Consider the following 14,070-nt stretch of genomic DNA (forward strand, 5'->3'; position numbering starts at 1 on the left):
CCAAAGCTAAGGGACATAAATATAAGAGAGTCACCAATAAACCCAATAGGGAATTCAGGAGAAACTTCTTTACCCAGAGAGTGGTGAGAATGTGGAACTCGCTCCCACATGGAGCGGTTGAGGTGAATACCATAGATGCATTTAAGGGGAAGCTCGATAAACACATGAGGGAGAAAGGAGTAGAAGGATATGCTGATAGGGTGAGATGAAATAAGGTGGAAGGAGGCTCGTATGGAGCATAAACACGGGCATGTAATTCTATGTAATATTATGTATGTGTATAGAATGGACTGGATGGAGGCTAAAAATCTTTCTCCTCTTGCTCAATAACATTCTTAACCCAACCTGAAGAATACCAGTCATCTGGAGGAGTCATTGACACAATGTTGTGAAATTATGCGTTTCATTTTCTCTGTGCACTATTTTTAGTTTACTGGTTAAAGTTATTTTGATGCAGATTGGAACCTGTTTTTGCACAGAGGATATTAAACTCATTAATGGATTCATGACAACTCCCAGAGGGTTTCCTGCCCGCCCCCAACAGAATGAGGCCGTGGAGATTTCAACCCGGAATGGGCCAGGAAGCAGCTGCTGGCCAAGGACCACCCGCTGGCTCCTCGGGCAAGTGTGGGGATTGAGGGAGTGGGGGTGGGGGGGTTCAGGAGGCGTCTCGCTGGTAGGGGACGGAGGGGAGTCCAGAGCAGGGGGAGGCCCGGAGGCGCACTACATTGAATGGCCTCTTCTGCTTCCAATCCTCTTCTGACAGGCCTTCACCTGGTGGGAACGTGTGTCATTGGATCCCGATCCGCATATTCAAAGGAGGCCCTGGCTAGCTTTGGGTGGCCGGTTTAGCCACCTGTCCAGAAGTGCTGGTAAAAATCGGACGGCGGGATCAGGGCGGTAAGTCACCCAGTGAATTTTGACTGCTCACCAGCACCGACGGGTCACTGCATCTCTTTAACAATAATCTACAACCATCCCTGTGCTCGCTGACCTACATTGGCTCCCGGTCCAGCAACGCCTCGATTTTAAAATTCTCATCCTTGTTTTCAAATCCTTCCATGGCCTCACCCCTCCCTATCTCTGTAACCTCCTCCAGCCCGACAACCCTCCGAGATCTCTGTGCTCCTCCAATTCTGGCCTCTTGCGCATCCCCGATTTTCATCACTCCACCATTGATGGCCGTGCCTTCAGCTGCCTAGGCCCTAAGCTCTGGAATTCCCTCCCTAAACCTCTCCACCTCTCTCTCCTCCTTTAAGTTACTCCTTAAAACCTACCTCTTTGACCAAGCTTTTGGTCACCTGTCCTAATATCTCATTTGGCTCGGTGCCAAATTTTATCTGATAACGCTCCTGTGAAGCGCCTTGGGACGTTTTATTGTGCTAAAGGTGCTATATAAATGCAAGCTATTGTTGTTGCTGCAGGGCTGAGCATTTCATGAGAACCAGCGTCCTGTCCAGAGGGCAAGAGAGGTAAAATCTGGAACTTAAAAGCTCACTCCCACTTACCCTCAACTTACTGGCACAGTAAGCACTGCCCCCACCAAACACTTGATCTTGGCCAAGCAGCAATACAGAGGTGGTCATCTCCCCATGAAGAGAAAGCGTAAGTCAAAATGGGCAGATTCGAGTCCCAGAAACAAAACTGAAACCAAGAGTAGCAGCGATCATTAATCAGGTCACTTGCCTACACAGACTGTTGACTAGGCAGTGGTGGGTAGCACGGGGAGACTTAACCAGTATGATAAGAAAAGATTTACTTTCAACATATAACAAAAAATGAAGCCAACTATGCTTTTAATATTTGAAATTTAGTAGATCAGTCAACACCTTGGTGACCTGAGTCTGCTCGGTTACTGGGAATTTTGGCATCTGTAAGTATTTCATGTTGTGTTGGGTTTCAATGTCTGTGTTGAGTTGGACTGGACCAGACTGGGTTGGTTGTTCTGTCCTGGGTTGGACTGTGGTGTGCTTGATTTTTCTGGGTTGGGTTGGGCTATCCTATACTGTGTTGTGTTGAGTTGGTGTATGGTGTAATATACTATGCTTGGTCAGTCTATTCTCTACTGTGTTGTGTTAGGTCAAATTGAACGATGCTGTAATGGGTTATGTTGATTTGGAGTTGGACTATGTTCTGTGGTTTTGGGTTGGGATAGACCATGCTGTACTATGTTGGGTTGGACTGGGCTGTAATGGGTTATGTTGGGTTGGAGTTGGACTATGTTCTATGGTGGGTTGGAATAGATCATGCTGTACTTTGTTCGGTTGGACTAGGCTGTCATGGGTTGTGTTGGGTTGGAGTTGGACTATGTTCTATGGTGGGTTGGAATAGATCATGCTGTACTTTGTTCGGTTGGACTAGGCTGTCATGGGTTATGTTGGGTTGGAGTTGGACTATGTTCTGTGGTTTTGGGTTGGAATAGATCATGCTGTATTATGTTCGGTTGGACTAGGCTGTAATGGGTTATGTTGGGTTGGAGTTGAACTATGTTCTGTGGTTTTGGGTTGGGATAGTCCATGCTGTAATATCCCAAAAGCAAAATACTATGGATGCTGGAAATCTGAAATAAAAACAGAAAACACTGGAGAAGCTCAGCAGGTCAGACCATCTGTGGAAAAAGAAACAGAGTTAATGTTTCAGGTCGAAGATCTTTCGTCAGAACTGCTGTACATGCTGTACTATGTTGGGTTGGACAATGCTATTTTGTATTGTATTGTGGTGCATTGATGAACAGTGCCTGGAAGCTTCACACTGTTTTTTCCCTCTGTACATGTCATTGTAAATTACAGGGATTATTGCTTTAATCTCAACAAAGTACTGCAGCCACTGCTGCAGGACATTTGCTTAAAACTCCTCCAGGCTGTTACACTGCAGCTAGCGGCTAACAACAGAGGGGAGAAACACGTGGATAAATTTGACTTTCTAATCTTCCCTCCTGCGGGCTTTCACTGCAATTAGTTTAGTGATGGGAATTTCGGCGAAGTGATAATATTAAGGCTATTAACATTGAGACCATTATGTCAGTTTGCTGATGAAAGCTTTGAATGATTCTCAGCCATATCTGAAATTAAAATCCCAGTTTTAATGGGAGAAGTGATGGATCTCAAACTGACATTGCAAGAGCAAGGACTGGAATATAACTAGGAGCGTTTTGTCCACTTGTCAATTCTACAGCGGGAGAAAAAAAACACATCAAGGAGTTTAATTATGGTGCAGGCAATCAAAATAGACGAACAAGTCTTTTGGTTGTAAATGAGCGGTGAGACAACTGCAAATGTTTCTCTTTTTAAATCCCTAACCTGCTCTGATGGTGGAAATGCCACAGTCGGAACATGACGAGACTGGTTCCCAAATGTTGTCCCACGTTGCTCCCTCTGCCCGTCCAATTAACAAACACTGATGCTGCATTCATTTCATCTTTAATCTGTTAGATATGATGACCTGTCTTTTGTTTTGAGTGAGACATCAGACACACACACGCACATACACGTACATACATATATACACATACATACATATATACATATATACACACACACACATATACATACATACATATATACATACACACACATACATATACACACACAAACACACATACACCCACACCCACACACACATATACACCCACACACACACACACATGCCCACACACGCACACAACCAAAATCAGTGACATCAGCACTTGGGTTTCAAAGTGTGGAGAAGAGAGAAAGGGAAAAATCAAATTTCAAAGAGCTTTTCCAAATCATCAGCATCATCCAATCAACCTTAAGAATACTGAATTTTCTTTGAACAACGATATTGGTAATTAATAAGATATTAACATAATTATTTTCTAGTGGCCATTAGGCTCCTTCAGCAAAGGGCTGATTTCCAATCCAGAGGCTCACAGGTTCAAACCCAACCTTGAGAGATATTCAAACTTGCCGCCTTTTCAGGCAGGATATCACTGTTGTGAGAACTGGAGGTTTAAGTTCGGAACATAGTAACATAGGAACAGGAGGAGGCCAGTTAGCCCCTCGTACCTGTTCTGCCATTCAATTAGATCATGGCTGATCTGTATCTTAACTCCATCTACCTGCCTTGGTTCCGTAATGCTTAATACCCTTTACCTAACAAAAATATACCCTTGCTTAACAAAAGTTGAACCCCGCTTGTTACTATATGTGGTTCTGGGTCGGAGGGTTGTGGGTTTGAGCCCTAGACCTGAACCTTCTGTTCATAGTTTAGGCCAACATGCTAGTACAGGAATACTTTATTTTGGAGATGCTGTCCTTCAGATAAAGCATTAAACTGAGCCCCCCCTCTGCTTGTCCCTGTGGTTCAGATGGTTGTTGAAGATTCCATGGCAATATTTGAAGAAGAGCAGGGAGTTCTCCCGGTGTCCCAGCCAACCTCCCTCAACTGTGGCTCAGTGGGTAGCACTCTGGCCTCTGAATCAGAACGTCGTGGGTTCAAGTTCCACCCCAGAGACTTGAACACAAAATCTAGGCTGACACTCCCAGTGTAGTGTAGGGAACTATTCGAAGACGAGCAGGGGAGTTCCCCCTGATGTCTTGGCCAATATTTGTCACTCAACCAACAGATGGGAGTGTGGGATTGAGCGATGGTGAGGATGGGGTGATGGGAGTGTGGGGGTGATGGGAGTGTGGGATTGAGGGATGGTGAGGATGGGGTGATGGGAGTGTGGGATTGAGGGATGGTGAGGATGGGGTGATGGGAGTGTGGGGGTGATGGGAGTGTGGGATTGAGGGATGGTGAGGATGGGGTGATGGGAGTGTGGGATTGAGGGATGGTTAGGATGGGGTGATGGGAGTGTGGGATTGAGGGATGGTGAGGATGGGGTGATGGGAGTGTGGGGGTGATGGGAGTGTGGGATTGAGGGATGGTGAGGATGGGGTGATGGGAGTGTGGGGGTGATGGGAGTGTGGGATTGAGGGATGGTGAGGATGGGGTGATGGGAGTGTGGGGGTGATGGAAGTGCGGGATTGAGTGATGGTGAGGGTGGGGTGATGGGAGTGTGAGGGTGATGGGAGTGTGGGGGTGATGGGGGTGATGGGAGTGTGGGGGTGATGGGAGTGTGGGATTGAGCGATGGTGAGGATGGGGTGATGGGAGTGTGGGGGTGATGGGAGTGTGGGATTGAGTGATGGTGAGGGTGGGGTGATGGGAGTGTGGGGGTGATGGGAGTGTGGGGTTGAGTGTGAGTGTGGGTGTTGTTGCCAACTATTGAAGCTTGTGAAGGGTTGATGCAGGGAAGACTGCTAGGAAAGCATTAGACAAGTTGATTGTCAAGGTGATGAAGACATTGACTAGATGATGGTGTGGAGAGGCGGAATGGACGTGGGCAATGCTGCAGTGGTGAGAGAAAGTTGCCATAATAATGATGCGAATGTGGGGGAGGAAGTTGAACGCAGGGTTGAGCCTGACATCAGGTTTCTGCACTGGCTGCCAGCCTAAGGTGGTCGATGGTATCAAGGCCAGAGGCACGCAGATCCTGCAGGGAGCCAAAAAGGATGGCTTCAGTTTTGCTAACATTGAGCTGAAAGAAATTCTGGTTTCTCTGGATCCTGATGTAGGATAAACAGTTGGGGAGAGCAGCAACAGTCTTAATTCAATTGAAAGAGGCAGAGAAGTAGAGCTGGTATTGTCAGAATATATATTCTATCTTACAATGCTTCCTGATAATGTCACCAAGGGTTAGAGGGTGATGAACAAGAGGGGACCAAGAATGCTGTTGACATTTTGTCACTTAACTCCTTCAAAAAGGAGCTGGATAAATATCTGATGTGGAATGGGATTGAGGCTTATAGGAACAGGCATGGACCAAGACAATCAAATAATCTATGGGACGCAATGGTCCCTGTGTTGCTAGGGCTGGAGAGGAGATGAGACCAACTTGAGATGGATGAATATTGAAGGGTTTTGTTTGGTTACCTTTGGAAATCAGGGAATATTTACACAGACCTTTCCCTCAGGAGATTAAACAGATGGGGTAGGGTCCAGGATAGGGCAGATTATAGGAACATAGGAACAGGAGGAGGCCATTCAGCCCTCGAGCCTGTTCCACCATTCAATTAGATCATGGTTGATCAGCATCTTAACTCTATCGACCTGCCTTGGTTCCATAATCCTTAATATCCGTGCATCAATCTATCAATCTCAGTTTTGAACTTCTCAATTGACCCCCAGCCTCAACAGCGTTTTGGGGGAGAGAGTTCCAGATTTCCACTCCCCTTTGTGTAAAGAAGTGCTTCCTGACATCACCCTTGAACGGCCTGGCTCTAATTTAAAGGTTATGCCCCCTTGTTCTGGACTCCCCCCACCAGAGAGAAAATAGTTTCTTTCAATCTACCCTATTAAACCCTTTAATGATCTTAAACACCTTAATTAGATCACCCCTTAATCTTCTATACTCGAGGGAATACAAGCCTGGTGTATGGAACCTGTCCTCATAATTTAACCCTTTTAGCCCCAGTAGAAGAAGTGAACATGGTGGCTTGGATGGCCTTTTCTTAATTCATGCATTCTTTTGCTTTGTAGGGGATGGGACAGGCACACTGGAAAAGAAATGTAACATTTCAGCTCTGCATCTTGAAGAAATAATCTAGACTGTGAGGTAATTGGAAACAAGATATTCGCAGTGTTAATGTGCTGCACGGGACTATAACTGGGTGCCCGCTGTTGGTAGCTCAGCTCACCACTGTTTTCCTGTAAGCATGGAGCATCATGTTTCCCTTTTTGGATCACTTCCTTTCCTCTCCTCTCCTCCCGCCCCCAGATGTTTGCGGTTTGCTTGTTCCGCGTTTGGTTCACTTATTCAGTCACTTTTCCTGAGCCTGTTGCTCAATGAGACATTGCCACATTTCTCGGAACATTTCAAATTATTTCTAATACCAACCAAACCTTAGCGAGATAACAAAAGTAAGTTGTGTCAATAAAAGAAAGTCTTGCATTTTCATATCGCACTTTTCACGACCTCGGGACGACCCAAAGCGCTTTACAGCCAATGAAGTATTTTTGAAGTTTAGTCACTACTGTAATGTAGGAAATGCGGCGGCCAATTGGTGCACAGCAAGGTCCCACAAACAGCAGAAATCATGACCAGTTAATCTGTTTATCTGTTTTAGTGATGTTGGTTGAGGGATAAATATTGGCCAGGACACTGGGTAGAACTCCCCTGTTCTTCTTCGAATGGTGCCATGAGATCTTTTACATCCACCCGAGAGGGCAGAAGGGACCTCGGTTTAATGTCTCAGCCAAAAGACGGCACCTCTGACAGTGCGGCACTCCCTCGGCACTGCGCTGGGAGGGTCAGCCGAGATGATGTGCTCAAGTCTCCGGAGTGGGACTTGAACCCACGACCTTCTGACTCAGAGGCAAAAGTGCTGCCCCATGGAACCACGGCTGACACCTTTTTAAAAAAAACTGAGGTGGCATCCATCGCGGCCGGTTGGATGAATATAAATGTTAATGTTGGAGGAGTTGGTGACACTGACATGAGATGAACACGCTGACATTTAGTGAGGCTGTTCGTCAGTTTGTGTTTACCCTTGGGAAGCAATAAAAGAGACGGCAACATCTTGCTTGTGCTTCCTGTCTCCATCTCTGCCTCGCTCTTTCTGTCTCTCTTTATCTTGAGAATCTTGAGCAAAGTTGGAATTGAAAAGTTTTTTTTTGTGTAATCTAATCCTGTTTGCATTTCCTCCTTGAAAACGCCATTCAGTGTCACTTTGTAAAGAGAAAGTTGTTATCCAGTGACTTCCCCAACATGAGGAACAGCGACTGTCCTACCCGTATATGTTAAGTGGTACGGTACAGTACAGTCAAGATGAAGCTACTTTGAACAGAGCTCTTAACAGTAGAAGAGTGTTAGGAGTGACATTTATGACTGATGAGAGTGGCAGATGGTGCTAACCCATTTAAAGATTGGGAGCTGTGTTGATTTTTAATAATAAGATACATAAAAATTGGTGACAGTTTTAAATGGAAATGGATGATTGTAACTTCCGTTGAGTGACACTTGTCAAGTCTGGTTAGAGGCTTATGAGGAATGTGAGATTTCAGCACTGATGTTTGGGCACATTCTCCAGGCTCACTCACATTCCTGTAAACACTGTCAAGAGAAATCTCCAGGAACAAATATTGATCATGAATTTTTAAAAATTGCTGCATTCCTTTGAGGTGTAAGCCAGAGGCTTCTAGACAACGGTCTATGGGGCAGTAATGGCCACAAGCCCAGGCTATGTGGCCTGCAAATCCCCACGGATTAACCCCCCAAGGGTCCAATCCTGAATCAGAACTGCAATTTCAAACAACTACTCCGTGACTTAGACTGGCAGTGGGCAATGGCTTTTAAGTATGTTCCTTGAATTTAGTGCTTTGTACTGTGAATCTTCCTGTGTGGCCATGAGGCTCGATTGCCCTTTGTGAAGTGCAGGGACCAAGCTCTGGATATCCCTGGCGGAAGCTATTTTAAAAAGAGTTTTAAAGAAAGAAAGACTTGTATTTATATTGCATCTTTCACAACCTCAGGAAGCCCCAAAGGGCTTCACAGCCAATGAAGTATTTTTGAACTGCAGTCACTGTTGTAATGTAGGAAACGTGGCAGCCAATTTGTGCATAGCAGGATCCCACAAACAGCAATGAGATAAATGACCAGATTACCATCTGTTTTTAGTGATGTTGGTTGAGGGATTAGTATTGGACAGGACAGTGGGGAGAACTCCCCTGCTTTTCTTCGAGTGAGTACTTTTAGCGAGTCGCAGGGACAAAGGTCTAAACATCGCTGGCGAAAGCTATTTTAAAAAGAGTTTATAACATTTTACTGTAATTATAGTGGGGGTAAAATTGGTCGACGCCAGTGGTGCAAAATGAGTTGATGGTGAACAGGCACCAGGTTTACACCGCACCCAATGCTCTTTATCATTGAAATCAATGGGGAAAAAATATAGTGCGATGCTAAACTGCCAATTTGCTATCGGTCCGTTTTGTGCTACTGGCTTTGGCTGGTTTCACCCTCATTATTACTTATTTAGCTCCTGTGTTTTTTTTAAATTGAGAAACCTGGGTGACCGGGTGAAGACTCAGAATACTGGATAGAAAAGTACTGACCGCGCATCCCACAATCTGATTAAACTTTCAGTTTGCTTGGATGCACGAACACTTCACCCCAACACATATTTAAAATGTGATTGCCAAGAAAATTTGCATTTATCCTTGTTTCAGGCTTAAAATCAATTTGCACCCAGTGATTTACCAGCAGCAGCCTTTGCCCTTGTACGTTCCCATGCATATTAAACCCTCACAGTGTTCCTTCCCCAGCTGTAGCTATTTCTATTCCACACTATGAGGGTGTTTTACATTTTGATTTTGATTGTATTTTAAAATCAAATTGTGTCAGTCGGTAGCATTCTCACCTCTGAGTTAGAAGGTTCATAGTCCCACTCCAGACACTTGAGCACAAAATCTAGGCTGACGCTCCCCGGTGCAGTACTGAGGGAGTGCTGCACTGTCGGAGGTGCCATTTTTCAGATGAGAAATTAAACTGAGGCCCCTCTCAGGTGGACATAAAAGGTGTCACGGCACTATTCGAAGAAGGGCAAGGGAGTTCTCCCTGGTGTCCTGGCCAATATTTATCCTTTGACCAACATCACTAAAAAAGCAGATTGTCAAGTCATTATCACATTGCTGTTTGTGGGAGCTTGCTGTGCACAAATTGTCAGCCACATTTCCTACATTACAACTGTAACTACATTTCAAAAGTACTTCATTAGCTGTAGAGCGCTTTGGGACAACCTGAGGTCATGAAAAGTGCTATATAAATGCAAATTCTTTGTTTTTCTTTCCTTTTTTAAATAATCAAAATTCCAGAATAACTGTCCAGCCTGTCCTCTTCCATGCTGGACGTTTAAATTGTTGATGTGTATTTTATTATGCTGGAGCATAGTGATAGTAATTCAAAGATGATCGAGTATAATACAGGAAGACTATGGGGATAATTTTAACCTAACTCATCGGGCAGGAACCCCACGGGATAGGGTGGAACGCTGGTTTTAAAACCTATGAACCCTCCGTTGACTTCAGTGCAGAGTAAAATCGGGCGGGCCGTAAAACCAGCGTTGCCCCCCGATTCCGTCAGTTTCCCGAAGGGCAGGATATGGTTAAAATTGCCCCCACATGTGTGTGGAGAACGCACAAATCGCCATCTTAAATGCAAAGTTCCATTTGGCTGGAGGAGCCATCCCAGTTTAGGAGTGGTGAGCTAGATTGGACTCTCACGGTTACGCTGTGCTGTTACTGATGGTGAGATTGTGCAACTGTGAACCATTGCCGTTTCGTCAATGAACTGAAGATGATGTTGAGCTGAGTGTAAGTGTTCTGCACTGAGGCCAATTCGCAATACAGGTCACCTCCGTCACATCTGTGCTAATCTGGTGTTGGTGCTCGTCTCTCCAGAGGAAGTGACTTCTCCATTTAAAAATGTGAATTGGACGATCAGAGGAGGAGGAGGGGGAGTGACCATTCTAAATAAGAACCTTCACATCAGCCTGGGTCAGGTCCAGCACTTTGAAACAATCCTTTTTTTTTAAATGTCTCCTTGTTTAAAAGTTGCACCTCATTCCCAGGGAAAAATAATGAGACAAAACAGAAACAGTGCTGGTCATTTCAGATAGTTTCAACTGAGGCTGAAATGGGAGCATCGGGTAAATTGACGCCTTCTAAGCAACAACCTGTTAGTTGGCATTTTTGATGGGTTTTTATAACCTGTCCTTGCTGGGAGTGCTTCAATTGTTAGCAAATGGAAAATGGTTTTAAAGAACATTCAATAAATGGCAATAAGTGGCCAGCACAATTTTTTCTTAATTGATTTTTTTTTTAAAACTCAATTGTTATTTTTGAAAATTGAGTTTTATGTGTTTTTGTTGATTGGCTGCTCTAATTTGAGAGCCCATTTTCAGCAGAGCCCACAGACAAGGAGATGCACCTTGTGCTTTCAACCTTTCTCGCCCCCTCTGCCTGAATCTTTGTGTGGAACTGTATAGTGCCTGCCACCTGGTGGAACAATTTGACTATTACAAATTGGACAAAGAATAAGTAAGGGGGTTAAATTGGTCTTCGCTCGGAACACTAATCAGTCTCATAGTGAATCGGCAGCCTGTTTTACACCACGCCCAAATTACTTTTCCATGGAAATTGGACATGGTGTTAAAGAGGCTGCTGCTTGTGTGTCAGCCGTGGTTCAGTGGGGAGCACTCTCACCTCTGAGTCAGGCGGTCTTGAGTTCAAACCACTCCCAAGACTTGAGAACATAATCTAGGCCGACACTGCCAGTGCAGTACTGAGGGAGTGCTGCACTGTCGCAGGTGCTATCCTTTGTATGAAATGTTAAACCAAGGCCCTATCTGCCCTCTCGGTTTAGCATTAAAAAAAAATCCTGGCATTATTTGAAGAAGACCAGGGGCGTCCTGGCTAGTATTTATCCCTCAACCAACATCACTAAAACAGGGATTATCTGGTCATCGTCACATTGTTGTTTGTGGGATCTTGCTGTGTGCCAATTGGCTGCCCCGTTTCCTACATTACAACAGTGACCACACTTCAAAAGTACTTCATTGGCGGTAAAGTGTTTTGGGACGCCCTGAGTTCGTGAAAAGCACTATATAAATGCCAGTCTTTTTTTTTTTCAATTCGCTATGAGCCCGTTCCGCGCGACTGCCAAAGACTAATTTCACCAGCTTGCATTTTATATAGCGCCTTATCATATTTTTCAGGATGTCCCGAAGGACTTCATGTTCAATGAATTGCATCTGAAGGACAGTCAATGTTGTTCCTTCACCAGCCGTGGCTGTGTGGGAGCTCTCGTGCCTCTGATTCAAGCCCCGCTCCAGGACATGTAACCTCGCCTGATACCTGAGTGAGTGTCAGAGATATCCTCCTTCAGTTCAAGTGGCTTTAAATGATTCCATGGTGCTACTTGAAGAAGTGCATGGAGTGCTCCCCAGGGGCCAATTATCTGGTGCTAGGCAATGGCATGTGGTAGTTGAGGTCACTTAAAATAGGCTTCTCCTCCATGTTATTGGACGTGGAAGCATGCAATGCATGTCAGGCACAGCACGAGCCTTTAGGTGATGACATTATGGATTAGAATTTCGCCGGCAGTGGTGGCCCTGTTGGAGCCGATGTGCGGAAAGAGACTCGTCTGGGGATGAAGCAGCGTGCCTCTCGCACTGAGCCTAAGATGGCAGATGGAGAAGGTGACGAAATTAAGATCAGGAGGTGACAGGAGCCAAAAAAAAATGTGATTTCAGTTTTGCCTACATTAAGCTGGGGGCAATGCAGTGCACTCAGTTAACCAATCGGTTCAATTCATTATGTCATTGTTCATAAGGGTTGCCAACTCTGGTTGGATGCATTCCTGGAGGTTTCATCATGTGACTCCCACCTCCAACCGCCTCACCCAGTCAAATAACCTTTTTCCCATCCCCCATACTTTAAAAAAACAAAAAGTATTCAAAGAAAATTTTAAAAAACACACAATTTTTTCAATGTCCTTGTGATTTTTCTCCTGGGTGTCGCTCGCAGCAATGTTCAGGAGATTAATCTTCAATTCCTGGAGACTCCAGAGCAATCCAGGAGGGTTGGCAACCCTAGTGTTCATAAATCCAAAGTTCCAATATTGTTGAACTGTACTGATCAATTAATCCATAGACTGCCAACTGGTCCAGGAAAACTCTTGTCTCCCTGGACTGACCATTTTTTTTCCTCAAATCATTGTGATGCTAAAAATGTTACAAACGATATAGTAATAAAGGAACCCCAAGATCAGGAGTATGTTTGCTACTGTATATTAAGTGAATTGAAATAAATATACATTTAAAACACAATCTTAACTAAAAATTAAAAATAAGCACATTGATTCTACTCACCTTGTGAGTCCTGATGAAAGGTCATCAGCCTGAAACGTTAATTCTGTTTCTCTCTCCACAGATGCTGCCTGACCTGCTGAGTGAATCCAGCATTTTCTGTTTTTATTTCAGATTTCCTGCATCCACAGTATTTTGCTTTCGTTCCTATTCCATCTTCCTTTCCAAAAAGTACCTGGACCAGCACCTAAAGTGCTGTAAGCTGCAGGGCTACAGACCGGGTGCTGGAAGGTGGGATTAGAATGGGCACCTGGTTGTTCTTCGAGCCGGCGCGGACACGATGGGCCGATGGCCCCCTTCTGTGCTGTATCTTTTTTATGGTTCTATGGTTCTATTTCCTGCCTGTCCTATCATTTTTAATCTTCAGTTTTATTTTTTTGCATCCTAATCTAGCTTTCACAAACTAACTTCCCTTAGTTTTGAACCTTTTACTTAGCTTGCTTCCTCTTTCTCCAGCTCCAGGTGGGAGCAGGTTTTGGAAGAACTGAGCTTTCATCACCTGAAAACTGGTTTTAAATGCCACTTTAATCAATCAGCTGAAGGTCCAGATTTACAACATTGGCCTGCCTTCATCACAGTTTTTTTTTACACACATTAAAAGTCAAACCAAGATGAAGGATCTGAATGAGTATGTCTACACCACACTAGATGGCTAAATTCAATTAAAGGTCGGCATTTGCTCTTTCAGTATTAACTATGGCCCCCAGTTTGGTGTCAATTGCAAATTTTGCAATTGTACTTCCGTTCCCGAGTCCAAATCGATTGGGTAAATGGTGAATAACAGTGGTCCCAGCACCGATTTTTGTGGAACACCACGTCCCACCTTTTGCCAGTCTGAGTAACTACCTTTAACCCCTACTCTCTTTTCTGTTTTGTAGCCAGCTTGCAATCCATTCTGCTACTTGTCCACTGACTCCACATGCTCTGACTTTAGTCATGAGTCTACTGTGCGGTACCTTATCGAAGGCCTTTAGAAAATCCAAATATATTACATCTACTGAATTACCCTTGTTTACCCTTTCTGTTACTTCTTCAAAGAATTCAACAAAGTTGGTCAAGCATGACCTTTTTTGAAATCCGTGCTGACTATTCTCGATTACAGTTTTGGTTTCCAGATGTTTTTTGAGTAAAGTTCCGTTATC

At 44.5% G+C, this 14,070-nt stretch overlaps 1 long non-coding RNA gene across 1 annotated transcript; it reads left to right on the forward strand.

Annotated features, from left to right (window-relative positions):
* Window positions 1–1,729: 1,729 nt before the first annotated feature.
* Window positions 1,730–12,827, forward strand: LOC137300099 (uncharacterized). The gene is made up of 3 exons (XR_010958024.1): window positions 1,730–1,873; window positions 6,546–6,621; window positions 11,777–12,827. It is a non-coding gene; the product is annotated as an uncharacterized lncRNA (long non-coding RNA).
* The last annotated feature ends 1,243 nt before the right edge of the window (window positions 12,828–14,070 follow it).

This window comes from Heptranchias perlo, chromosome 30 (assembly GCF_035084215.1).
Source record: "Heptranchias perlo isolate sHepPer1 chromosome 30, sHepPer1.hap1, whole genome shotgun sequence".
Taxonomy (NCBI): Eukaryota; Metazoa; Chordata; class Chondrichthyes; order Hexanchiformes; family Hexanchidae; genus Heptranchias; species Heptranchias perlo.